This window comes from Lagopus leucura, unplaced genomic scaffold, assembly GCF_019238085.1.
Source record: "Lagopus leucura isolate 7727_CA_CO unplaced genomic scaffold, USGS_WTPT01 Super-Scaffold_100033, whole genome shotgun sequence".
NCBI classification, from domain to species: domain Eukaryota; kingdom Metazoa; phylum Chordata; class Aves; order Galliformes; family Phasianidae; genus Lagopus; species Lagopus leucura.
Genome location: NW_024962282.1, coordinates 773,844 through 801,006, shown reverse-complemented (window position 1 = coordinate 801,006; position 27,163 = coordinate 773,844). Strand labels below are relative to the sequence as shown.

General features: G+C 41.9%; 2 protein-coding genes across 2 annotated transcripts in view; one reads left to right on the top strand and one right to left on the bottom strand.

Annotated features, from left to right (window-relative positions):
- PIK3C2A (phosphatidylinositol-4-phosphate 3-kinase catalytic subunit type 2 alpha) overlaps positions 1 to 5,075 on the bottom strand; it is a 47,406-nt gene extending 42,331 nt beyond the window's left edge. Inside the window, exon 1 of the mRNA XM_042881899.1 lies at positions 5,021 to 5,075. The gene's annotated coding sequence lies outside the window, so the exon portion shown is untranslated. The remainder of the gene's footprint in view (positions 1 to 5,020) is intronic.
- Positions 5,076 to 21,733: 16,658 nt separating this feature from the next.
- The window catches only part of NUCB2 (nucleobindin 2), a 29,260-nt gene continuing 23,830 nt past the window's right edge, over positions 21,734 to 27,163 (top strand). The window contains exon 1 of the mRNA XM_042882039.1: positions 21,734 to 21,893. The gene's annotated coding sequence lies outside the window, so the exon portion shown is untranslated. The remainder of the gene's footprint in view (positions 21,894 to 27,163) is intronic.

The window sequence follows — 27,163 nt, the reverse complement described above, 5'->3', positions numbered from 1 at the left end:
TCCATTTCATTTCAGATCCTGTCCAGAGAATCTTCAAAGATGGTTACAGTAATTTAAATAAGGGTGTGATTTTTAATTGGGCACCAACTCTGGATCAGCGCTCCCTTCTGTTTTGCTCCAGTCATTCAGCCTCTAAATGCCCAAACAGCTGTACAGACCAACAACCACACATCTTCATTTAGATTTGAAAAATTCTCTTCCATCCAGAAAGCACAATTTCATCACAAAGCTGCTGATTTTAAGTAAGAATACGGTGTTTCTAATACCAGAAGAGGAAGCCTCCAGGAATGCTTTGAAGTCTTTCAACATTGGCAACAAGTATCTTGAAAAACAAACAAAAAACAGCATCAGCTGTTTCAGTGCCTATAAGAACACTTCCGAACTCATTTACTTTGGTCAGTTATCACCCATGGCATTATGCAGAAGATTCTACACACGGCATCCTTTGTCAGATTGTTCAATCAGGATTTTTGACCAATGTTCCCAGACAACATTTCCAAGAAAGCACCCACCACAGTGTTCCAGCCAAATGCCAACATAGGCGGCTGTAGCTACCTACAGATGTTTTTCATGGCCACAATACATTCTTCCCCTTCCTGAACCAGCAGCTCGCACCCATAGCCGCTGCAAGCCACTCCAGCAGTGGATGTAGATATACACAGATCAGGCACGGCAAGTCTGTGAGCTTCTTTGGCATATCCATGCTGTTACACCCCCCTTCCAAACTCTGAACCCAATTACCATTTCAGTTGTCTGCTGAAGAGATAGAGATCTTAATTAAATTTCACCAGGCTGCGTAAAATCAAGCAACTGAAGGCAGCCAACAGCGGGCTGAAGAAAACAGCAGCATGAGCTTACATTATTGGACATCACAGATTTATTACTGGAAGAATCTTTATAAATACTTGAATCATTCCATGATGTCCTTAAGGCTGAGGACACATATCAACAGGAAACTTAACATCAATTTTGTCAGTAAGTAGTTTTACAGCTGACATTTGTATCTTTGTATTTCACCCCATTTTGTTCTCACTCTCTGCCACTACACCTGCAATTTTGCTCCTGCACAGAACCTCATAGATGCAGACACCAGAAAAAGCAATCATGAAACTGATGGCATCCCAGGCTGTTTCACTCCACTGCACTCAGTCAAGACTTTTTCCATCCCTTACAGCCAAGCCTATTACCAGCATTGTTAGACAAAGGCTAAGAATTTTGGTACTGTTGCAACATCTCTTCTTACAGAATAATGTTTTCATACCCACTCCTGTTTATTTTAAGAACTTTTAAATGGTTTCTTCTGCTTTTCAACCACTTCTAAAGTTGTGCATTTCTCCAGATCTGCCATACGATTCATGCACTCTTCCCATCAATCTCTCCTTTCAAAGTGCACTTGAAAACCCCCGTATAATGAGAAATACACCACACAGAATCAATATTAGCTAGTGCTTTAGGGCATGGCTTCTCTTTAAGCAATGCCAATGCTCCAAATAACTTGACTCCCGTCTGAATAATTCACTCAGTAATCCACAATTTGCAAAATAATTTCTTTATAAAATGTCACATATATACAATCACAGAAAACAACAGACTGGACAGGACCTCAGAGGGTGTCTACTCAACCTCTCACTCAAAACAGAGTCAGTTCTAGTAAGTAATTACACATCCACAGCTACAGTAGAGGAATATATTTACAGACGTGCTACTGTGAAGCCAGTACTTCACTTTTGTTCACTTTTAATTTTGTTGTGTTAGTCAAAAAATAAACAGATCCATCTTAGAGTAACTTCTGCACTAACTGTGGGCACTAACTGTGGGCACAGAGTTCTTGCCCTGTTCCAACTCTGAACAGTATGCACCTTTAACGCAACAAAAAGTAGAATAGCAGAATACAGAGAAGACCTTGCCATCACAATTCTAGTGTGGATTTACCTCTGCAGCATTGTATTGGTACCAGGCTACCAGTCTAACTAAATGCAATTCTGCTGCAGGAGCCAAATTACTTCTGCCACTTGCTTCAGCAGACAAGCTTCCCCCGAAGGCAGGGAACTTGCACAGTTTCAGTTACAACTGCTTGATGCTTCTCAGTCACCAACCTGGTATGTCTGAAAGTATTAAACAGTTGTTGATCACTGACCAAGCCACCACACTGTTTACATAGACGTCTTAGCTGTACATACTAAAATGCTTCTAAGATGTATTATTTTCACAAACAAACAAAAAAGCACAAAAACAAAACACTACAATGGTAGATAGAAAGGTGACAGGATGGTTATATCGTGTCAGACCATAACTATATCTTGTCCTTGTCTCTACGGGTAGCTTCAGAATGCACAGGAACAAAACAAGTACTTGATAACTTTTCCTCAAAATACTCTTCCAGTTTCCACTAATTAGCAGCTCAAAGGCTTCCTGAATCCTGAGATAACTTCTCTAATATTTAACACCCAAGTTGGATTTTTCCTCCAGGAATCTGTCGAGTTGTTCATTGGCCTCAGGTAAACTTGGCAGCACCTTGTACTTTGCTGCTGCAACGACAACCTAAGTAAAGAGTGTATCAAACAGCACTCACCTGTTCTTGATGTGTCTGCTGAACACCAACATCAGTGCCACCACTGCAGCAATCAGCTACCAACTCTGTGCACACTGAGTTAGTTCATCAAGGTCAGCATGCAGCAACCAGTTTCTAGACCTGACCTGGCAACAGTCTCAACACAGATATCTAAAGGCCCTCATGTGCTACAGACTGCAGACTTCCCAGCTTTTTCTTTTTTAAATGGATCAATGTGACATTGTAATTTTAATGCTAAGCACCTGAAAGTATGAGCTACATGAAATGTGAGACACACTTCCTCTCTCTATTCCAAATTCTCCATAAAAGCATTCCCAAGTGACTACCGCTTGGAACAAAGTGAACTTACTCTGCAGTACGTAAGTGCAGATTCCATTTCTACTAAAAAGTAGAGATAAAAGTAATATTTCCCATGACTTTTCTTTAATGTGAACTTTGAGGGAGATATTTTACTCTGAATCACTTATAGAACAAATGAGGTTTATATAGCACTGGCATGCTTAGAAACATTTCCTTTGCTGACTTGCCCAGTCTGGAAACAACTTCTGCATTCTTCTGAAGAAACTGACACTGCTGCAGCCTTCCCATGTACAAAGGAGCTGGATGAATGCTGTATGAGATGGATGACTGATGTTACTGGTCACTGCTGATAAAAACTGAACTCTGGTTCTGGTAAGTAATTACACATCCACAGCTACGGTAAAGGAATATATTTACAGATACACTGCTGCAAAGCCAACAGTTCACATTTGTGCTACTTTCACTCATTTGTAATTTTGTTGTGTTAGTCAAAAAATAAATCCATCCTGGAGTAACTTCTGCACTAACCGTGAACATTAAGAGGCAATCATTACTCGCAGACTCAAAACCAGAATATCTTTATCTCAATGTCATGACCTCAAAACAACACAGGATATGTTATGCTTACAGCATGCTACCAATCAATATTACTTCATTGTTGTTTTGTTTTTTTTTAAAGCTCCTACAGGATAACTTTCAGATTGATCAGGACTAAAAACACACACAATATGCAACCCTTCTCTAATTACATTCAAACTCTTGATAGCATTAGCTTTTCTAATTAGTCCTGTAGTGTTCTACATTTAGTCCCACCCCTAAACCTAACATGACAAAAAATCCTAAACATCACCCCAGCATATTTATAAGTAAGCTTTGAATTTGAATTTCTTCAGCTACAGAGCAGGAACAAATTTATAATAGCAGTATATGATTAAAGAATACCACAAGTTGCAATTTCACTCAGTTTGAGAAGCAAGAAACAGATAGAGCACATATTCAGAAAATAATTATTTACTTGGCATTTTGAAAGGTGTCATTTTCTACTTAAGGCACTCAATTTCCCTTGTTGCTGTACAGAGCTAACCAAAAAAGATAAAAAAAACAAACATTAGATCACCAGTGTATACTTACATACACTGGTTAACTGCATTGATGAGCCTTAACATCCATGACTATAACAATATCCCAAAAGAGGAGCCTCAGGTTCTGAACCAGGAGTACCAGTACGCTGTGATTAAGTAGGTCACTTTTATTTTATGAAACTACCAAGAAAAAAGTTTGGTGCTTTTTTTTTTTTTTTTTTCCCTTTCTTAAGACCTGTGTATATATGAATATATTTGAAATACAATTACCTTTATGTGAAAGATTTCCAAACACAACACAGCATAAAGAGGGCCAGGCTCTAATTTATTCAACAGAAGGCCGCAACGTCAAACATTTGTTACTTGGCTTCTTCTCCCTGCACTTTCTCCCGCTGCCTTTACCTTCTATGCAACTTCCTCTTATTGTCCACTTATTCTCGGTAGTTTCGCCACAACTTGTTTCTGACTTTTTTTTATGAACCCGGTGGACGCCGCATCCTCTGCCCCCAGCTGCAGTCCATCAGCCCGTGCCGGGCAGCACAAAGGAAGTTTTCCCAGGCCCACTGGCAGCGCTGAGCCAGGCCCCAGGAGCCCCAAACCCCGCGGGCAGAGAGCCACTGGCGGTTACTTCACCCCCCCGCCCGCCTCTTCCCTTCGGGATACTTCGCACACCATCCATCCCCACCACCCGCGCACCGCACGACGAACTCTCACTAACAGCGCCGAGCTTCTCTTCCACCCTCAGCTCCGTCCCAAAGTAACACCGCGCAGGCAGCCAACAACAAGAGCTGCTATCGGGGGCTCCGTACCCGCGCTCCCGCAGCCCCCAACCGCCCCGACCGCCGCCACCCCCTGCGGGAAGCCCCGCGCTCACGGGAACGCCGGCTGCGCCCGCACCGCTCCGCCGCAGGCCCCTATCGACGGGGCAGCGCCGCCAGCCGCGTTCGGACCCGCCAGGACAGCGGACGGCGCCGCGCCGAGGCCGAGGGTCGCGGGGCCGCGACCCCCGAGGCGTGAGGAGCGAGAAGCGGGAGGGCGCGGAGCGGAGCCGCGTCCCGCCACCCACCTCGCAGCAGCGCCGCCGCCCCGCGGCCATTCCGCTTCCTGCCCCCGCCGCCAGGCTGCAGGCTGCACGCTCCCCGCTCGTCGCCCCCCTCTCGCAGCGCCGCCGCCGCCACCGCGCGCCCACTTCCGGCCCCGGCCCCCACCGCTGGAGCGCAGCAGGGGCGGGGAGAGGGGCGGGGCTTCGCTGTAAGGAGATGGGCGGGGCGCGCCCGGACACCGCCTCACCTGCTCCCCTCTGGATGGCTGCTGGCTCACGGGCGCTCCGCACGAACGCTCCTGCGAGCCATTCAGTAGCTCCCAGTCAGCGGGTACCGCCTCAAATAGTCCGGTCCCATTTACTAAGGAGACTTCGTACACTAAGTTCCAAACAATACAAAACACCTGATTAAACACAGAAGACGAGTGAAAAGCATCCACTTAGAACCTACCACATCAGAGAATCCATCACGAAGAAAACGTGCGTTGATCTGTTCAGCATGAGTACAAGGCAGCTGTCTTATCTGGCAATTTCAACCAGACCATGACAATTCAATATAGTAAGTGCACCATAACATCATTTGCCACTGGGGCAAATAGGAACCACAGAAGTAGCAAAAAGGAAGATGATGTGGTCCCTTCTGTTGACTACTGCAGACTTTCAGACCATCTCCATGCCTGTTTACCAGAGAATCTTCTGAGGCGTTCCTTGGGAAATTAATAGGAATTTTTCCACGTACTTAGCATGTATTTTAAAACTTCAGCTCAACCTTCTTAGCGATCCTTTATTCAATATATTTACATATTCTTAGGGTACTTCTCATGAAGCAGCCACTAATTTTCTACAGACAAACTGAATACACCGTTCTCTTGCTTACACTCCTTAAACTGAAGAGCAACCCCAATGCCAGCACTGTTGGCCCCGCTTCCATAGCTCCTATGACAGCTACACCACGTGCACAGTTGTGCTCCAGAAGCAGCACCAGCCAGCCCTCAGAAACAGCCGTCCAACATCAGATGGCAAGCAGCAGTCCCCACAGCTTAGCTTTTAGTGATGGGGAGGGAAAACAGTTCTGCTTCCAGAGAGAGAACTGCGCAGCCCTGGGAGCCTGGCTTCTAGGAAGAAGGACGCTACCCCCAGCTGAGTCAATACAGGGAACAATGGCATAGCCTGCAGACTGCCTTCTCAGTGGGTAATTACAGACTGCACATCACCGCATGAGAGCGCGACGTCAGCTTGAAAGTATTTCTTATACAGGAAGTTACTAATATGTGGCTGTACACGCAATACACAAGGTGCACGTCCCAGCAGTCTCACTATCTTGTTACTATATATGTTTTCTGATACACTGTTCCAGTGTCATAGTTGGCCTGGGAGTTTTCAGGAAACGCTTAGTGACCATAACATCTGGTACAGAAGAAAGCAGTAAAAAAAATCCATATAATGTTACTGACATTCTTACTGATATTTAAATGATATATTACAGGCAGAATAAACATGAGGACATTTGTTCAAGTGTTTGGAGAATAAGTGCTGTGCTCACTGCCCTTCATACTCAGACTTCACAAAAGAACTCCGATGTAACACATGCAAAAAGCAAATCACCTTGTGTAAATAACCAGACTAATGCTGAGATTAACTGGCAATCTCATAAACTGCAGCTGGCAGATGCCTTTTAAAACAATTTCTAGGATAAAGAAGTTTTATGTGTATCCAGATTAAAAGGCCAACTACATGCAATGAAAACATAAACAAATGCTTTGGCAAAGACAACATATGGAAGTACAAACATCTTTCAAAAGAAAGTTGCCTTCATTTTCATCTCAGCCTGAAACACATTTACGTAAGCCTCCCAAATTTAACAGATGAATGCCTCAATATAACTACTGGAATTCCTACTTGCCCTTCACTAATTGGAAGCAATAAACTTGGTGTCTATTGTTAGAGCATCCTTTCTGAGAATGAGAAATTGTTAGTAGAAGCATGGGAATTTTAATAGGACAAATGAGCTTCCTCTGCAAATAGGAAGAGTGTATCCCAGCAAGGAAAAAAATCTCTTAGCAGATTGCATTTTGCATACCAGAACATGCTGCTTACTTTATGCACATCTATTCCAAGGAAATTCCCAAATGTTTGTTCATCAGGGTGGGAATGCAGCATGAAGTTCACCCGCATCCTGTTGCACGCTCTCGTTAGCACAGACCACATCAGGGCTTCTCACTGCCTCCCAGAGCACTCTAGGGCAATGGCACTGCACAGCCCACAGCTGCATTTCAGCCCTACACTCCATCCCAAAGCACTCAGCTTCAACACCAGTCCCCATGCGAGTCAAGGAAACCCTGGGCAGTTGTCACAGGTGGCAAACTGTAGCTTTTCTTGGGTCTGTGGTTCTGAAAAGCCTCATGGCCTGTGACTTGCAAGGACAGAGTAGTTTAGGAACTTAGGTTTGAAAGAAAAAGGCACGTCCATGAAATACCCTAACTGAAACCATGCAGGAATTGAAAATTATTCATCTAGATTTCTTGAAAAGCAGCCTAACATTAGAGTCATAAAGCTACGGCATCAGGTGATGTGTGAATTCAAAGCTAAACAATATAATCTTTAATCATTTTTCATTAATGATGCAAACAAATAAATTGTTTTAAAATATACATAGAAACTATTAGCTTGAACAGCTACAGCAATCTACCAGTTTCCAGTAATCAAGACAGTCAAAGTTCTAACATCACCAAGGTGACTACAGCTCTTAAAGGCAACAAGCTTCAACCACTACTTGTGGAATCTTCGGGAGTTTTTAATCCAAATTTTAGCTGTAATTTTTTTTTTTTTTTGTCTGTACACTTATTTCTCTTCTCTAAAACCAGCAGAGGGAGACAGGTTCTTTTCTACTCCTAAAGAAAGGAAAATACATTTTCTGTGAAAACATACCTTCTGAGCATTCAGCATAATTTCCTACGTTAGTCTCACAAAGCTTTTTCTTGGCAATTTTGGACTTTGTTATCAATCCTCATTTTGCTTGCTCTGAGTGTTTATTCAAGCTTAAACACCTACTACTTACTGTTGAATTAACACCTCCAGATGCAAGTTACCAATATTTAGTTGTGGAGATCTTCCAGTGAGAAACAGGATATCAGTGTTGGTAATGAAAGAAAAAACAACTTTGGCCATTGTTATGTTTTTATTGTTTCACTGTTATGCAACAGCTCCAGGTTTTCACTCTGCAGGTCCACATACAGCTTCCAAAAGCCACAAAATTATTTCAGCTACATACACGAGTTACATTTAAGATCAAACAACATTCTCATCTGCAACCAGAAAAAAACATGCTAAAAATTTCTAGCAGAAGTACAATCTCCAGATAACTTCTTTGGAAATAGGTCCTGTTTCAGTAAGTGAAGATTTAGGTACAAGCAGCCAAAATACTATTGCTATTAACACTATTTAACATGGAAAATTCGTTAAGTCCCACACAATTTAAACATCTCTACAGCAGTGGGTCAGGGCAGGCATTTCAAATTCCTAGAAAACAAGTTCATATTTACACAATTTTTAAGGAAATTATATCCAGAAGCGCTGCTGGACCAGGGAACTGAAGAACAGAAGATTCCCTAAACTTCACTACCATCTCCACTGCTAATATTTTGTGATTTTATTTTACATAGAGAAGAAATTATACGAAATGGTTTTGGATAGGAATGACTGATCAACTGTACATATGCACAACTGGTATCATTTGAAAGCTTTAAATAGAAATAAGCTTCTGAACCTTCTTAAAATGGAGTGCAGGTTACAAAACACATGCAGAATCTGTGACAATGCTGCAACATGCTCTGCAGGTACCATGGGATAGTTTACAGTATACAATGGCAAGGACAATTAATGTAAGCATGACGCCAGAATAACCTGAGGGCAAAACTGTGGACAACAGGATGCATACCTGGGAACAGCTACTAGTCCTTGAGTAAAGGTAATAGAGGTAATTGGGAAGACTTGTGGCAAATCAGGTATTTAAAATCCCAATTACAGCAAGTCATGCTTAATCAGATATCCAAAGACAGAGGATGATAAAGCTTCATAACAACTACTTGCTAGAACTGCCCTGTGTCAAAGAATTAAAAGAAAATAAAATCAGCAACAGATGTAGAAATTCTACAGCATGAGACTTCCACAGTGATCTCTGGCAGATTATTATGAGAAAGGCTACTCTTGTCTTCCCCAGCTGCCCAAACCCTGACACAAGCTAACTGCATGAGGCTCCCTGTAGTAACCCCACATTCATTAGTAACACGACTTCACAGTTCTTTAAAGCATTGTAAGTGAAACATTCTACCCTTAGGAAAGAATGAACAATTGTTTTTGTCATAGACTTGTTCATAATCACACAGTATGTAACACTGAAGAAACTGCCGTATCAAAGGCATTCAGTGAGCTCAGCTTTCATATTTCTGTCCCAGTCTGATTCTGTTATGGGCTTGGCCCTTAATCATTGTATTTTGGTGTATGATTTTTTTTTGTAGTTTCCACAGGGGAAGTTAAGTTCACAATGTGCTTCCTGGAGGACATCAGTGAAACTGGTTACCAGGTTAAAGCTCAATGATTCAAACTCAAGATTTTATCTAATGGATGCTGGAAGCAGTGGAAGTAATTCAAATTGCTTGACATCATTGCCAAGGTGCTTTAGTTGGTAAATAAGCATCTCATGCTTAGGAATGATGGTTATGTAAGAGTAGGGTACTGCATACAAGAGTACGCATTATTTAGTACATATACACATTATTACTGCTTGCATTTGTTGCTTACATTAACATACAGAAAGGCATCCATGCATCCAAAGGACAAAACTGAATATTGTTTTAATGAAACTGATCTCTGAGTTCAGTGGAAGACTTTTTAGATAGGACAGCAGTAGTTAGCACCCAGCAGACAAGTGAACAGTATTAATACACATTGCAACTCACCTGAACAACTTAAGACCGAGTGTGCATGTGGGAGAAGAAAGTGTGTGTTCATGAATTTTTATGAATTCACCCGCTCACTGAGAACTTCAAGGACTGCTCATCAGCATACCACACCCAGTCTCATTATTAACTCTGTCTTCATAGATGCTCCTCACCTGTCAGAATAATCCTACTAAATCTATAAGGAATCTTATCAGGACCAGGTTTATCTGGATGAGGAGCTACAAGATATGGTTTAGTAGCTTGTAGCAGCAATGGTAATGGGTGGACAGTTGGACTAGATGACCCTGTAGGACCTTTCCAACCTTCTGATTCTATGAACCCAAGCATGGGTGTGCAGAACACATTATGAAAAAATTCACCTTCCAAGAAGTCAGTTGGAGAAATCACCTGGTCATCAAGTCTCAGGATCTACAGTCACTCCTCTACAATGTGACACACCAGGTCATTAAAAAAAATACAGCATTCATCCTAATTAAGAGCAGTACTGAAGCACTTGCAAACCTAGTATTAGCATAAAAAAACAACTTGTTTTCTAAGTATAAATGTAATACTAATTTCTAAATAGCAACAGACCTTTCCTTGAGAAACACACTGAAGAGTAGCTGAAGGATATGAATGAGGACACAGACAAGAGTATGGCATTTCAGTGTAGTGGCAAAGACTAATGCTGACTACAATACCTTATATGCTACAGTGCAGCAAGTATTCAAGTTAATGCTTGTGTTTGGTGAAAGCATGGAGCAGTCCAAGTGGTTTTCCATTAAAACAGAAAATTCTTTTGCTTTAAAACAAATACTGCTTCCAATAGAATATTTCCATTAGAATGCCTGCTCCATGGAGTAGAAATTCCTCATCATGCCAGGAGTGACATTACTGCAGCATTAATGCAAAAAAATCAAGATCATGCTTATGTTTTTCCTTTACTCTCATTTGCAGAAGAGCCTGAAAACAATAAAATCACCTTTGCGTTAGTCCTCTAGAATCAATTGGTGAATCTACCTGCAGCATTTTGGCACCCCCTAAAGGTACCAGGCTGAATCTTTGACCTGTGAGAGACTATTAAAATGCCAACCTAATTAACAGCTAGATTCTCCAGCTATTTGTTTACACTCTGTTAGCAAAGCCATCCTGTTTTTCCTAGTTTCATATAATTAGGAACAAGTACAACTATGGTCCTCAAATTATTATTATTTTTCTTAACCTCCTACCTGATATTAAAAGCCCTCCAAAATCTGCAAGGTCTAAGTGAGAAAAGTCATTTTTTCCTTCTAGAAACAAGTAGCCTTTCTAGATTTGAAATTTAAATTAAGACTAACATGCCCAGAGAAGCTGTAAGTGCCCTCTCCCTGGAGATGCCTAAGACCAGGTTGGAGGGGGTCCTGGACAGCCTGATGTAGTGATTGGCAACCATCCCATGGCAGTGGAATAAGAACTGGATGGGCTTTAAGGTCCCTCCCAGCCCAAGTCATTCTCTGATTACAGAACAGCCATGTCATGTGGTGAAGTATTACACATTTATTTGCTGCTACTACACTTTCTAAAGCAGCAGAAAATATGCAGTACTGATGATCACCGATCTTTCTCTGGTTAAAAGAAACTTTAATACTTTCTTCTAAAGTCAAATAGAAGTGGAATTTTTTTCAAGCCCCAAAATACAAAAAAAAAAACATAGAAGCTATCATCTTCCTAGGCTCCTAGAGAACTCCCGAGATGGCTTCGATTATGCATACAGTATTTTCTTGCAGCTTCCACGGAAGTGCTAGGACACAGATTTGAAAGGGTTTTATTGCTGCCCTGAAATTATTGCTGTCACAGAACCCACATTTTGGAATAGTCAGGCTAAAATCCTACTCTCAATTCTATATTTTTCCTTAATACCACAGTTTCATGAGTTCTGTAGTCATCATACAACATTCTAAGGAAAATGGCAGATAGCCTGACAGCTGTAGAGGGCTTACATTGAAAGCAGTTAAGGATCCTTCTTTAATCTGGTTTTAATGGAAAATAAGCTTCACACATTTTCTATTTGCACTAAAATGAACAGGGTTATCTCACTGCTAACTAGGACTACCTGGAAGTCTGGAATCAGTTACATGCAATCTCAAAAATCATTGTATTGCTTTCAGAGAAGGGAGAAAAAAAAAAAACCAAAGTACTAGAGCAAAAAAACAAACTGCTTCTGTTACAGCACATATTAGAAAGTAGTTTGTTAATATTACATGTACATGTGTGCTAGCACCTATGCAAATAAAGGACTTGAAAGACAGACACTGCTTGCCTAATGGCAAAAAGCAGACAGATGTGATGACAGAGGTGGAGCTTGTACTGAAAGCTTTTTTTTTTTTTATTAAACCCATGCTTAAGCTGTCACTCTGTAACCATTAAGCACTGGGAATAAAAGCTTTGGGCTACTGCTATAAATTAGGATTTACAAAGATCTGGTATTGGCTTTAAAAATTCCCAAGCAATTAAATAACCCAATGGTGAGTAGTACTAACCTTTAGTGATATCACTAAAGTCAAAACGTTTTAACGCACAGAAGACATCAATTCTTGCCTAAAACTTGAGTCTTATGAGGAACTCTATGTTTGCAGTCATTACTAAAAAGGCAGCTTGAAAGAATGTTCCTTTCAAAGTATTTGCAGGGCCTGCGTGTGTTCTTTTGCAGAAGTAGTTTTGAGGAGAGGCTGAGAGAAGCTAGATATGAAAAGGTTTTGTTGCTAGGTAAGCCTGCTGGTCCTACAGTAATGAGGCAACTAAACTTGAACAATCTCCTAGATGAAGTCATACAACTGCGGCATGCGATTGCCAAAAAAGCTCTGATAACACAGCAGATGCCACTTGTTCAGGCAAACCAGTTTGTCTTGCTAACAAAAGCTTTTACACTGCACATTACATTTTAGGTGGAGGGCACAGCATATGGAAGGGCAGTGCTGTGAGAATTAGGCCAGAAAAAGTAACAAAGGAAGTAAACCCCAGAAGAACTGTCACTGAATTCTACTCCATTTCATAGGTCAGCATGTCTCACAAACATTCCTATCAGTTCTACCCTTCACAAGTGTAAACATTTCCAGTAGTTGCAACAGTTTCCATGAAGACAGACAGCACTAGCTATCTTTATTCCAACATCAACACCAGAAAAGTAAGCAGCCCTTAACTGACCTTTCTAGGAAGCTCTTAGGCATTGGGTCACAGCGCAATTCTCTGTCTTAAACTGTATCCACTAACTGGGAATAAAGTTTCTAGTTTCTTGTTTCCCCCTGTGGTGCTTGGTCCACAATGTAGAATAACTTCTTTGCTTCAGAAGTTACAAAACTCTTGGCTTGACTGTCACCTATCTCACACAATAAATATGAATAGCAACTACTGTAAAATATTTTGTATTTAAACCGTAAGCAGAAACTGTGTAAGTCATAACAGCACGATGGCTACTTAGTTGCACAATTGATTTGCTATTGGTCTTCCAACACTTAGTTGGAAGAACGTGCAGCAACTCCGGCTTTCCATCCATAAGATGTTTTCCATACCCTTTCCTTCCAAATGCCCATCTGCAACCCACCTGGGTCACAGAACTTTTCATCCAATCTGATATATTCAGTAAAATGACCAGTTTGATGCCAAAGGCAATGTCTGTACAGGCTGTGCCTTCTGAAGTAAAGATCAACCTATACGAAGAAATGCCATACTGCTCTGTCCTTTTGCCTGCTCCAGGATATGTAGCTTTTTTTTTGAGTATTTTTTTTTTTTTTTTGAGTAAGATTATTATGATTTATTTTCATTCATCTACAGTAAGTACAAGTCTGCATCTTCATTTTCTAAACATACAGCTTGGCAGAAAAGAATAATTACATACCATGCTTTTTCAAATATTCTCACCCAGTCAGATTTTTATGAGTAGTTTTTAAGGCAAGGAAAAATATCTGTAGTGCAGCATTATGTGTTGGAACTGACAAAGAATAAAGACTGACAGTTGATGAAGTACAACCTATGAGAGGTAAAGAGTGAAACTACTTTTAAAATATTTGTGTGTTTAGCTAGAGTTTATGCACATCAATGAAAAACACTCTGCCACACCTTCTGCAAAAATCCCTTTTTAAAGTTTCATCAGAGAAAGAAGTTGGATTGGTTTCCCTTTCTATAACCAAGTCACTGCTGCCACAGATTATTCACACTTCTTGCTCACAATACTGCTACTGAAGAGCTAGCATTTCATTTCTAATGCAGACAAAATGTTTCCTGATGGATCCGACCCAACACAGGATGGAGCAAACCATATCCTCCCCTTCAAATTTCCTCAGCAAGTTTTTCAGGAACAAGATAATGCAGAGGCCCAGCAAGGACACCAACAATACTTTTTGCTAAAGCGTGTTCATTTTTTTCCCCAGTGTGAGGAAGCATACAGTTACAGTTTAATTCATTGTTATGATGAGAACACCAATTCATTTCTTTCAACTCCCAAAACCACAGAACAGTGCTGACAAACATGCACATCAATTTCCAGGGTAGCCAAAAGAAACAACAGACAAAAAGGGGCTCACTTTATGGTATGGAATGCCTGGAAAAATTAAGGAAGCAGCCAGGAGACCACAAATACTCCTATTATGGTTTCAGAGGAAGATTGAGTCTTCAGCTCATTCCCAGTGGAATAACAGCAGGTAAAAACAAATAGGCTGCAGACACACAGAGGACTGGGAAATGCTTCTGCACAAGCATGGCTGCAGCGTACAAAAATGAAAGGTGGCAAATTCTGGTTTAAATCCTCAGCTTCCTTACTCCCTGAAAAACACTCTTAATGCAGACTTTCACCTGCATGCTAGCTCACACTTGTGCTTCCATTCACTGCTCATGAGCGTGCACTCACACTGATCCCTCTTTACATTCACACACAGCTCCCACATGTCCATTTGCAGACAGGCACTCAGTCCTGCTATCATATGCACGTGCACACATGTAGTTATTAACACAACTGCACCTCCTCGCACTCAGAGGTGCTTCTCCCCCTCTTTTGGGATTTTCTTACTAAAGCAACTGCTCATTCTTCAGCTAAGCATTTTGTATGCTTAACAACAACCTGAAGTTCTGCCAATGGCACTTCTTATTTTGCTTGTACTTCAATACATCAGGGTCTAAACACCGTTAATTTAAAAGCTGAATAGAAAATGAAGACCTTTGGTTTGCATGATTCATAATGCAATGTAATAGAACTTTCCACCTGTAAGAGTAAAACTGTACTTTGCACAAAACACGTAGGAAAGTGAAGAGTGTGTGCTGAACTTTAATCTCAGACACATTAGACCCTACCACATCTTTCTCAGCAAAGCAGTTAAAAAGCTTATACTTTAACTCTGATTTACCACCCAGTCCATACAGCAGGATAATTTCACAGAGCAGACATGTCAAACCAGCAAAACACTCATAGCACATACTTCAGAATCTGTCACCCAACCGTTTATTTGATGGCCTTTTTTCTTGTATTATGAGAAACTGTGAACGTGTCTATGTAACTACAGCATGCCATTCATTACACAGGATCAGACCTGCAAGCCTCATTTCAGATTCTGTGACAGGAAAGAAGTAAATATCAAGACTTTTTAAAAATGCATACTATAATCTTGCAAATATCTGGAAGGCATTCAGCTGTTGCCTGATCCTCAGGTGCTACTCATCTCTACTATGCCTGTATTATACGAACTGCAGATGATTCGAAAGTTTAAGAATGCACCAAGAATAAAAAAAAAAATAGATTTTCTGGTGATGGGAAATTTATACCACTTCTTGTTCAGCACTACAATCAGTTTGTTCTATTTTCTAGCGTTTCCGTTAAAGGAAATCAGAAGTCCCAGAAGTGCTGTAAATGACACACTTCTTTCTGCAACCACAGCAGCCTACCTTTGACTTCTTTTTTCTATTGCTATTCATTATTATCTCATCTCATTTCCAAGCCACCCCTATTCTGTTGTGAGCAGCAAAATAACTTGCATTACCTCAGATGTCTTACCTCCTTAAGCAAGATACCATTCCTATTGTCTTCTTCACAGTTTTCTTACATCACCATAGGACGGAAGCTATCCTCACGCACTGTACTAGTATTCATGTTTTTTCCTCTACTTTTAAAGAAATTAGACTTATTTTTTGCCTCCAAACTTAGCTCCCTTCCTCAATTTACTCTGTTCTTTTCTTCAGAATATGTTATAGGTCTTGCCTCAGTCCTACGCATAAATATTTTGGAGACAAGTCTGTAACCATTTCTCTGATCACATTGCATTGCAGTACCATGCATTTTTACCAGGTTTTAGTTAATGTGTTTGTAGATAATCTTCCTCTACAACATAAAAGCTGTCTCTTTTTAATTAGTATAATGGTAAAATCGTGAAGGAAGCCATTTTTCTCTTACTCCTAACCCATAAGCCCTGAGTCACTGACTGACTTGTTTAGAAATATATCTTCTATAATTCTGATAGAAATGCAAGGGGATACTTAGAAGTAGGCATGGACCTAAACAAACACTTACAAGTTTTGCTGTACCAAGGCACGAATGTTGTCTGTTCCCAGATAAAGTCATTTGACCGGCAAGTTTTTGTGCAAGAGTTGCTGGATTTAAAACAGATGCATCTAATTAAGCATTTATAAAACACATCCAATTACAACAGTAGCCTCATGAATCAGACTAATATTATTTTTGTTCTAGAGTAGCCCCATATTACAATTCAGTAAATAAAATTTTATATCATGAAAATATTTATTTATCCTCCTCCTTTCCAACTCTACATTCATAGAACTTTCCTTTACACTTACAATACACAGAAACAGACAAAATCTTACATTTTTCATTTTAAACTCTAAAAGCCAGTCTAAAAGTGAATATATTGCACAACAAAATCCGCAGCAGAAGGACAACTCAGCACAAGCCCAAGAATGGACAGGCAGAAGATGACATAACATAGGATGGGCGTAGACTTACAAAATTCCATAAAGATGTCTAATTCTGTGCCTGAGCTGTTCAGCACCTAAAATAAAGGGGTCCTAGAGTTCCTGGTCCTGATAAATACTTACAGTAATAAGGACAACTCATCTTTTATTTTTTTTATTTTTTTATTTTTTCCCCTTAGTGCTAGAGGATGGATTTCATCCCCACCTCTCCAAATTAACTAGTCTAACAAAATGCTCCTCAGGAGATGCAATAAATACATTATTGATACATGTAATTTAGTGATAACACCAAAGCAGGTTGAAGAGGCCTCTAATGACTAACCAGAACAACTCACCTAGTAATTTGTTCCAATTAATCACATGACATAACCAGAAGCAGATCCACCAAGACCAAACTGCAGGCACTCCCAGCCACCAGATAGGCACACATCCCACCCCCTGGCTGCAGTCAAACCACCAGATGGGCCATTGATTATGGGAAGGGGCACTGGCACAGCACCAGATAGTCAAGGATCTACTCCACCCAGAAATTCTCCACCCTTCAGTTAAAACAGTCTGAAATGAAGTAGCTGTAGTATGTGCAGAAAACAAAGATACAGTACTTACCAGCTGATCAGAGAAAGCATGAACACAACCCTGAAGTAGTCAAATCAGTGACGGAAATCTCCATACCAAGCATCAGCAAGGCTTACAACAGCATAGGACCTGAGAGAAGATAGATACAATAACAACTTTCAGCTGTTGGTTATTTATTTCTAGAACTACAAGACCTGTTGCTTGCTTTTTTTCTACTACGGAGAGCAGAGATCTTAAAATGTGTTTCAGAACAGTTGTCATGATGGAGGGGCTTTTCTTAAAAGGCAACAACTTAGCAATACCCCTTCAACCCAGGCTGGAAGATCTCCTTAAAAGTGACAGCAATTTTCAACTCTAAGTCGCTGCTTTTGAGTTGCCCTCTCCAAAGTCTTATGTTCTACATTTTATTTGGCTTGTAGTAGCCAAAATTAATACACAAAGCAACTGCAGTTCTAGAATAGGAATATTTGTCAGTAAATTCATCTCTGTTATACTGTAAATAATAAATGAGATTCACATACTATCTACTAGATTAAGAATACCAACATATGGTGCAACAACAAAAGATCTGGCACATTTTGAGGCAAATATTCCTCCCTGCCTAAGGCAAAGGCAGACTAAGAAATTATATATAAAAAACAGCTCATTTTGATTTGTGAAGCACTGGTTACAGCCTGAAGCTCACTGAGTTTTCATTTAAGAACCCTGCTAAAGTAAGGCTTACGTTTTACTGAGGAAATTCGTACCATGGCTTAAACGTAAGGAAATAATTTTGTTGGAAGTCTAACCTTGTAACAACAGGAGCCAACACCCACCAGAATATATAACTCTTGTATAGAACAGTGTCCAGAAAGTCAGAATATGACCCTAACTGACAAATTAGTAAAGATAAAGCATTTCCAACTATTTACATACACAGATAAACCTGCATAGTATTTACCAGGGAGGATGTGAGCTGTACTTATTCAAACTGGGGAAAAATTCCAGGCCTAAGTACAAAAGAAAAAGAAAATGTTTTGCCCATACACTAAGCTAACAGAAACCTCACACAACTTTTCTGAAATCAGTGCCTGCTCAAGCAAATAAGAGGCACAGCAGAGTCTCAGCAGTAGATTGATTGCATTCTTGCCTGCCATTTTCGTATGAAATCCACAGCCTCCCTACACTGGACAAATTAGGCACTTAACCACAACATTCTTAAATTTACCATTACTGTTTCATTTCCATGTCAAGTCTGTGGTTATATGTATTAAATTCATTGCTGTTGAGAAACAGAAAATTAACTCAGCAGCCTCACTTCAGTGGCTGCCAGGTACTTGTACACATCACAGAAGACCACATGCTGTGCTAGCTAAGCATGACTTTTTCAATAACATCATTACTGTGGTCAGAGAAGCACGGAGAATAAGCTTGTTTTCTCCCCTTCATTTCTAGTTGTGTTTTCCTAACTCAACTGAAAAAGCACTCTACGCCTATAACATGGCTACTGTCACTACTGTTGCTTCCAGCACACAGACTGTGTGGTGAAATTAAGTAGCATCAACACTTGCTTAAGACAGCTTTGGTATTACCAGCTGGCTGTGGTTAAAACAGAAGCTAACAGAAGCTGTTGGCCTTTCTATCCACTTTGAAGAAATAATATTTGCCACTGTTAATGGCAAAAGAAGCATCTGTCTCTACATTTCACAGAGCAGAGACACAGAAGAGAAAGTCTTAGGAGTGAGAACTGAGGGCTCTCACATCAGAGATATGTGACTACCTAATTCTCTGCTCTGCTGATACAAGTCTAAATATCAATAACCTTCTATTAAATAAAATAATAAATAAGCACACTAGTATCCAGGAACCCTCTTCATATTCTACCCGTTTACTTTAACATAATGCAGATAAACATAGCAATGATAGCCTACAACAGTCTTCCTACTCTGCCATGCTACATTTAAGAAAATGTTTCTCAATATCAGATTAAATTAACTGCCTCCTTTGCAATACTGAAATCCTAAGCAGTTCTCAAACCTTGCAACTTCCTGCATGTTGAAACTGAAATAACAGTTAAGAATCTAAAAAGCATATTCTAAACCAAACAGCTTTAGAAGCTAAGGGAACAGAGTCAGTAGAGATCTGAGCTAAAGGGACCCAAAAATCCCCCACAGAAATACAGGAATTAAGCATGGGGGGAAAAGCAATCGCTGGAAAAAGAAGTATCTATTATAATATTTATCACCATCTTGTAAGTCATAATAGAAGAAAGCAGGAAATAGAAATAAAACAGGAGCACATAATATAACATGCTTGGACAGTGCATTAAAGTGAGCGTATTTTAATCTGTCAGCATACACCAAGATGCATTTGCCTGTATTCCAGGGCATCTCACAAACTGATCAGGTCAGTAGCAATAGGAACACTGCCTGGGCACCCTGATGGTTTAAAGGCTGTTTGTGTAAGTTGCCCACAGATATTTTAATCTCAAGAACTCCAGATCAGCTCAGCATAGAGCAACACAAGAGAAAATTGCGCTAGATGTCCTCTACTACCATCAGATCAAGGGCACACTTCCATAAAGCTTTGCCTTTGATGCCAATATTGGTTCCATCTCTCTCCCTTAATTTCCTTCTTTACTGCTCCCAGCAGAGGCAGAAAAAAAAAAAAGCAGCATATGTTTTAAACACTCAGCAACAAACTGATTTATCTTGCAGTCCTGCAAACATCTATTCAAACACAAAACAGTGTGGCAGAGCACCATGAGGTTGGCTGGAGGGAGACTTGGTGGGAGCTCCTTAAACTGGCACACTTGCTGGGAAAAAGATGCACAGACTTCTTTCTCTTAATCTTCAAAGCAAGCAGAGGGGTAAATTGCGCTCATGTAGCCACATCATGAAAGCCTAGCCATGCTCTAACATTAAACCAAGCTGCAAAGGCAAGGATGACTGCATTCCCAGCAGGCTAAAGTCACTTGTAGAGAAACATGAGCCAGAACACCAGCCCTTTCCTGCGTGAGCATACAGCAGGAACCACTCCTGACAGCATGTAGGTGCTGGCACTAGGTTCCAGTCACGCAGACAGGACAAGTCCCCCTGCCAAGAACTAGTCATATTTGAAAAGTCTGAGACAAGTCCAAAGGAGTGGTCCCAACCAGCTCTCCTTGTGCAATGCTCTGGTAAACCACAGAGAACACAGAGCTGCCATCTTGCAGGTTCTTCTTGCGCATATTTTTGGCATGCTTTCAACTAGAAGTATCACTTCATGCTTGCCTCAGCTGCTCCATCAATGAGGTTACTCCGGCTATTGCAATAAGTCACTTGCAATCGCTGAGTGCTCACGTGAATTCACGCTCAGTGAATTCCAGCACTTCCACGTCTCAAAAGTCATCTACAAGCTAACAAAGAATGCTGGCTGACCATCAGACCTGTTTCAGAAGCAAAAAAAGCTGTGGAAAAAGACTGAATAGTAACAAACAGTATTTCCTTAGGAGAGGGGAGGCCTGAGCAGCACCAGCCCTACTGCTTTAACAGCTGTCTGCTACCACAGATGCCATTATTACAGTTTACTTTCCCATTTTTCTCCCACACGCTCAAACCAGAAGCTATGATGTCCAAAACCACTCTGGAATTTCAATGCCCACTGTAAGCAAGCACTGAAAACCTGATGGCAGCACAAGTATTTCACCAGGACCACACAAATCCCTGAATTTTTCTTATCTGCATTAAGTGCTGCAACAAATTCTTCAGAAGTGACTTTCAGATACTCTGTAAGCCAGCAGAGCAGGAACACTCTGCACAGCAATACGAGTTCTCCAAGAATTCGTACGCAATGCCTCTGCTCAAAAACAAGCTGCAGGCTCAGAGAAGTAAAACACGCTGTTGACACAACTAAGATCAAGGTTTATTCCAGAAATTTCAGCCGCTAACTACTCTCTAAAAATAGCTTCTCCTACACACGCTCCGCCCGCGGCCGGACGGCACAGCGCTTCCTCACAGAGCACCCACCCGCAACAGCCGCCTCCCGCCGCCCGGCTCCCACACAGCGCACGAACCCCCAGGGCTAACAGCTATAGCGCCTCCCGCGCAGCGCGAGCCCGCCTCCCGCTGACGCCAGGAGCGCGCGGCTCCGCCTCACGGCGACCGCCACGTACCTCAGCGCTCAGAGTGGCGTCCCGCCTTCCGCTCTATCACGCCGCTGCGCGCGGTGCCGCCCAATCAGAGCCCTCCGCGACGCCCGGGAGGGGGTCAGGGCTGGCCAATCGCTGCGCTCCCGGGGGCGGGATCTGTCCCCATGGAAACGAGAGCCCGGGCCGCCGGAACGCCACCGGGCTGCCGCATCGTGACGCGCAGGTCCTCGGCGGGACCCCCGGGAGCGATTCCCTCTCCTCACTTCCACGCGCGGTATCCATCTGAGAGGCGGCGGCTCCTCTCACGCCGCCGGGACGCAAGGTAACATCGCCCTTTCGCTGGCGGGCCTGCGGCGGGCGGGAGGCGCGGAGCGGAGGCCGGGCCGCGGGGCAGCTCCTGTCAGGAGAGCCGCTGGCCGCCGCGCGGGGCCGAGCCGGGTCGGGGGGGGGGGGCGCCCTCCGCGGCGGGCGGTTAACGGCCGCCACTCCTGTCAGGTTACAAATAACGGTAACGCGGCGGAACGGCGCGCTGAGGCAGGGGCTCTGCGACGCCTCCGGGGCTGAAGCAGTGGCGGGGAGGGGGGAGGTGTTGGTCCTCAGGAAGTAACGCGCCGGCAGCCCCGCGGGTGGGCGTGCGAGCGGCGCTCTTCAAAGCAGCGGGGGGAGTTGAGGCACACCTGGCAGCGGCGCGCCTCGATGGACGGCATTGCGCAACCTCGGGAAAACGGCTGCTTCGTGCCACGGACGGGGATAGACTCGCTAGAAATGCTTGACGTTGTGCCTGCTACAGTACTACTGCAAGAACTTAGTAAGATTCTGTAGTGCTAGCTCAAAAATAATTCAGATAGTGTGGAATCGTATTGATAAAGAGGAACGCGAGAAATACCTTCTGTTGTCTGAGTTGTGTTTTCTGTAGAGAAATAAAGCCCGGCATTTCTAAGATCAGACCATCACCGCACCAAAACTAGGGCAGCAGGAGTGCATCATGGCGCTGAGCTTAGCCTGGAGAGTTGCTGCGTGTTGTTTGGCATCTACTTTTCTCACACACTGAACAAAAATCCCGTAGGTGACTCAATATAGAAACACTTCTACCCAGATTCTGCAGTGCCTGTCTCTCACACCTAACCTGGTGAGCACAGGAAGGCTTTCTACTCCTCAGTCTGGGTAGGAGGTTCTTTACTCAGAGGGCTGTGAGGTCCTGGTACAGCTGCCCAAAGAAACTATGGGTGCCCCGTCCCTGGAGGTGCTCAAGACGGGGCTGGATGCAGCCCTGGACAGCCTGATCTGTTGGTGGGTGGCAACTCTGCTGACAGCAGGGGGTTGGAGCTCAATGATCTTTAAGACCCGTTCCAGTCTAAGCCTTTTCATGACTCTATGAAAAGACACTCAACATTTATTTGAAAGCACCTTTAATTATAACTTTTATAGACCTCTGCTTAAGGCTCAGGAAAGATTTTGAGAAACGCCCATGTTTGTGTGAATGCTTAAGATCCACTTACATCTCTTACCATCAGTTGCTGCACACTGATCTTGTAGTCACAGCACAAGATCTGCCATGGACTGAAACTATAAATCTGATTAAATACAGCAACTCCTAACTGTGATTCTCTATTTTCCCTTTTATGTGCTGCTATAATCTTTTGGACAGTGGGAATACTTTAGTTATCTTTTTAAATTATAAAATATATGTAAGAAGTAATAACATAAGTCTATTGAAAAAAAAAATGTTTTGTAGTAGAATTATGTAGATCTCATTCACTTCTAGCCAAGTTAATTAACATAAAAAATGGGTGGACAGGTGGACGTGACACAACGCTATCAATCAGTTAATACTGCCCATTGGTCTTCTTCAAACTTCTATTAGCAATTGTAGGCAAAGGTATCTACCGTAGGCATCAGGTGTGAATTTGCTTCTGCCTTGATGCTGTGATAGAGGTTGGCAACTGATTATTTTGGTATGTGAAATTATGTTGAGAAAAAACCCCTCAAGGAAATACAAACTAAGCAACAACAACAACAAAGGGTGCCTTCCAACCCTTATGATTCTGTGAAAAGATTATTGCTGAATGAGAATAAGGGTGACTTGTTGTATCTTGGCTGCATAGTGATGGCAATAGTGCTAAACCTAAACTTTTGAAGCATATTAAGCCAAGTTAAAAGTTTTATGTCTAAAGCTGCCCCCATGTGATACATACATGATTTAAATTGGATTTGTGAAAGGGAAGAATGGTAGTTCTTAGTGATAATAAAAAATGTAGAATGTTTTAGTATCAACTCAAATGTCGGAAGTGTGAAAATATTGACCCATACTTCTAGTGATAAACTGACTAAACAAGCATGCTTTACAAAAGAAAGATAAAATCCTTTACTAGTAAGTTGAAAGCCTGTATCAATGTTGCCTTGATATGAACTCCTGTGCAGCAGTGGTGTTTGCTTAATAAAGTCCTTCCCTATTCGTTTGCTCAGCAAGCAGCAGAGATGCTGGGAAGCTGCTGTAAGATACCTAACAGACAGACAGATGCCTTCTGCATAGGGATATTCTTACCTGTAGCTTAAAACACTGCTGAGTATTTAAGACAGATCAAATGAAATTAGGGGCAAAATTCATGTTAATTTTCAACAGGAGTAGTTTTGATTCTTATATGCATGGTTTGACAGTTGGAAAAATGAAATAAAATTGTTAGAACACTTTTACACTTGTAAATATGTCTTCATCATAGGTAATTCAGGAAACGTGTAGTCCATTTTTGTTATTACATTTCTGATACTTTGTGTTCTTTATAAAACAAGAGCGAGATCTTTTGGTACATTTGGATTCCTAAATGTGTAGAAATTCAAGTGAATTAGAAAATGATGGCAGCTATCATTAAGTGGTTGAATATTTTTACATCTCCATGTTATCACAGAATTATTTTACATGGCTCCATGTTATCACAGAGTCACATAATGGCCAGGGTTGGAAGGGACCTCAAGGATCATGAATCTCCAACCCCCGCCACATACAGGGCCACCAACCTCCCCATTTAATACCAGACCAGGCTGCCCAGGGCCCCATCCAGCCTGGCCTTGAACACCTCCAGGGACGGGGCATCCACAACATCTGTGGGCAGCCTGTTCCAGCACTTCACCACTCTCTCTGTAAAGAATTTTCCCCTGACATCCAACCTAAATCTTCCTTCCCTCAACTTAAAACCATTTCCCCTTGTTCTGCAGTTATCAACCCTTTCACACAGTTGATTCCCCTCCTATTTGTAGGCTCCCTTTAGGTACTGAAAGGCAGCAATGAGGTCACCCCGCAGCCTTCTTTTCTCCAGGCTGAACAAGCCCAGCTTCCTCAGCCTGTCTTCATAGGGGAGGTGCTCCAGTCCCTGATCATCTTTGTGGCCCCTCCTCTGGACCCTCTCCAACATCTCCCTGTCTTTCTTGTACTGGGGGCTCCACCACTTGGATGCAGTACTCCAAATGGGGCCTCACAAGAGCAGAGTAGAAGGGGACAATCACCTTCCTGTCCTTGCTGGCCACCCCTCTTCTGATGGAACCCAGGATCCCATTTGCTTTCTGAGATGTGAGGGCACACTGCTGGCTCATGTTAAGCTTTTCATCCATCAGGACCCCCAGGTCCCTCTCCGCAGGGTTGCTCTCAAGGACCGCTCCCTCCAGTCTGTATGGATGCCTGGGATTCCTTCGGCCCAAGTGCAAAACTCTGCACTCGAGTGCAAACCTCATCAGGTTTACCCGGGCCCACCTTTCCAGCCTGTCGAGGTCCTTCTGAATGGCATCCCTTCCTTCTATCCTATCAACTGCACCACTCAGCTTGGTGTCATCAGCAAACTTGCTGAGGGTGCACTCGATTCCATCATTGATGTCATTGATAAAGGTGTTAAAGAGCACCGTACCCAAGACAGACCCCTGGGGGATGCCGCTCGTTACTGGCCTGTTAGTTCTAAACTTACTCCTGTTGGCTATATACTGTTTCCTCTCCAAAGAGGAAAAAGGCTACTGAAGTCCTGATGCAGTAAGTGTTTAATAATTTCTTGTTGTCTAGAGCAAAACATGTACTAGTGGATGATCCCATAGACTTCTTGAAAGGATTTTTTACTTGAGGTGAGAGTAAAAGCAAACTTTTCCATGCAATACCTGTGTTGCAGGTGGTGGCATACTGGAAATTAGGTTGGTTTTTATGTCAGAAGTGGCAAAATTGCTGTCCTCATTTATACAAAATGGATTTGGATCAGTGACACTCCACGTTTGCTGGTGTATTTTGTTCTGTGTATTTCGTTGTAGTACAGGAAGCTGTATTGATAGTAGGTTTATTTTGTTTTGCTTTACTTTGCGTTTGAAGTGTGTAAGAGTTTTATCACTGAATTCAATGTAAGTTTTTGCTTGCATGTTAGTTTCATAAATCATCTGAGCCAGCTTTCCTGGTAAGAAGTGATAAAATCAAGCAGGTTCCTTTTGAAAACAAGACCAATATTTCAGCATTCTTCAGTTTGCAAGATAGCTGCATAGAAACTGATACTGTTTTTCTAAAACAATGTTTGTAGTTCCTTGGAGGCAAGTATCATATAAACATGTGCGTGCATTTGTGTGCACACGGGTTTTAAAATAATGGACTATTAACATTGCCACAAAAGGGAAAAAACAGTTGTCTTTTCAGGCTTTACTTACAGCAGAGCTGTGCATGTGTAAGAGCAGGCTGTGTATTTGTGTATATGTATATATGTGTTTTTGCTTCTCCACCATCATTGCTTCTGGATATAGTTGCCTTGTAAATAGTATTTGCTTCTTTCAAACTGGAACATTTGTATTTTCATTCCCATATAGCATCTCCCATCATTTGGGTGACTCATTTAATAAAACAGCTGAACTGATGAGAAGAAAGGATTCTGCCATCTTTATGTACTTCAGTAATATGAAGTAAAGCTGTATTTATGTGCAGTCTTATTAAGTAAACGCTTCAAAAAATGAGAGCATGTTCTTGTGCAGAGCAAACTAAGAGGGGTGTACTCTAGTAAAAGATGAGGAAAGCACTGCAGATTGAAACCTGCTGGGAATTGCTAGTGATGGGTAGAGAAAAACTGAACATCTGAATCAGAAAAAATAATGAAAGGAAAACTCTTCTGTCTTGTGTGGGAGGGACATTTACTGCAAGAGGAGTGATGGAAAAGAGTGCTTATGTATTAATTAAAGTGCTTAAATCTCATACAAGAAGAAAGCTATGCAGATGTTTTTGTAATTTGGAAGATAACTTGTACAGCAAAAAGCAGTGCAGATTTTAGCTATTTCAGTTCCCACCTTGTTTTCTGCATGTCTTTACGAAATCTAGTGTTTTAGCATAGCCTTGTGAGCTGAAAGGGACTTTTACACTTGTTGCTCCAAGTTGTTGCCATATTTTAGCAGTGCTAATACCCATTTAACTCACAGACAGATGCTGTGAAGCAGATGCATTACCTTTAGATTCATTAACTTCTGTCTGTGGTTAAGGTATGATAACTTACAGTAGTCATGCATCAAGTCTTCCTGAAAGCACACGAAGGTACTGTTATGTCAGGTGTTTCTGAACAAAAAATGTGACAGAATAATAATCTGTTT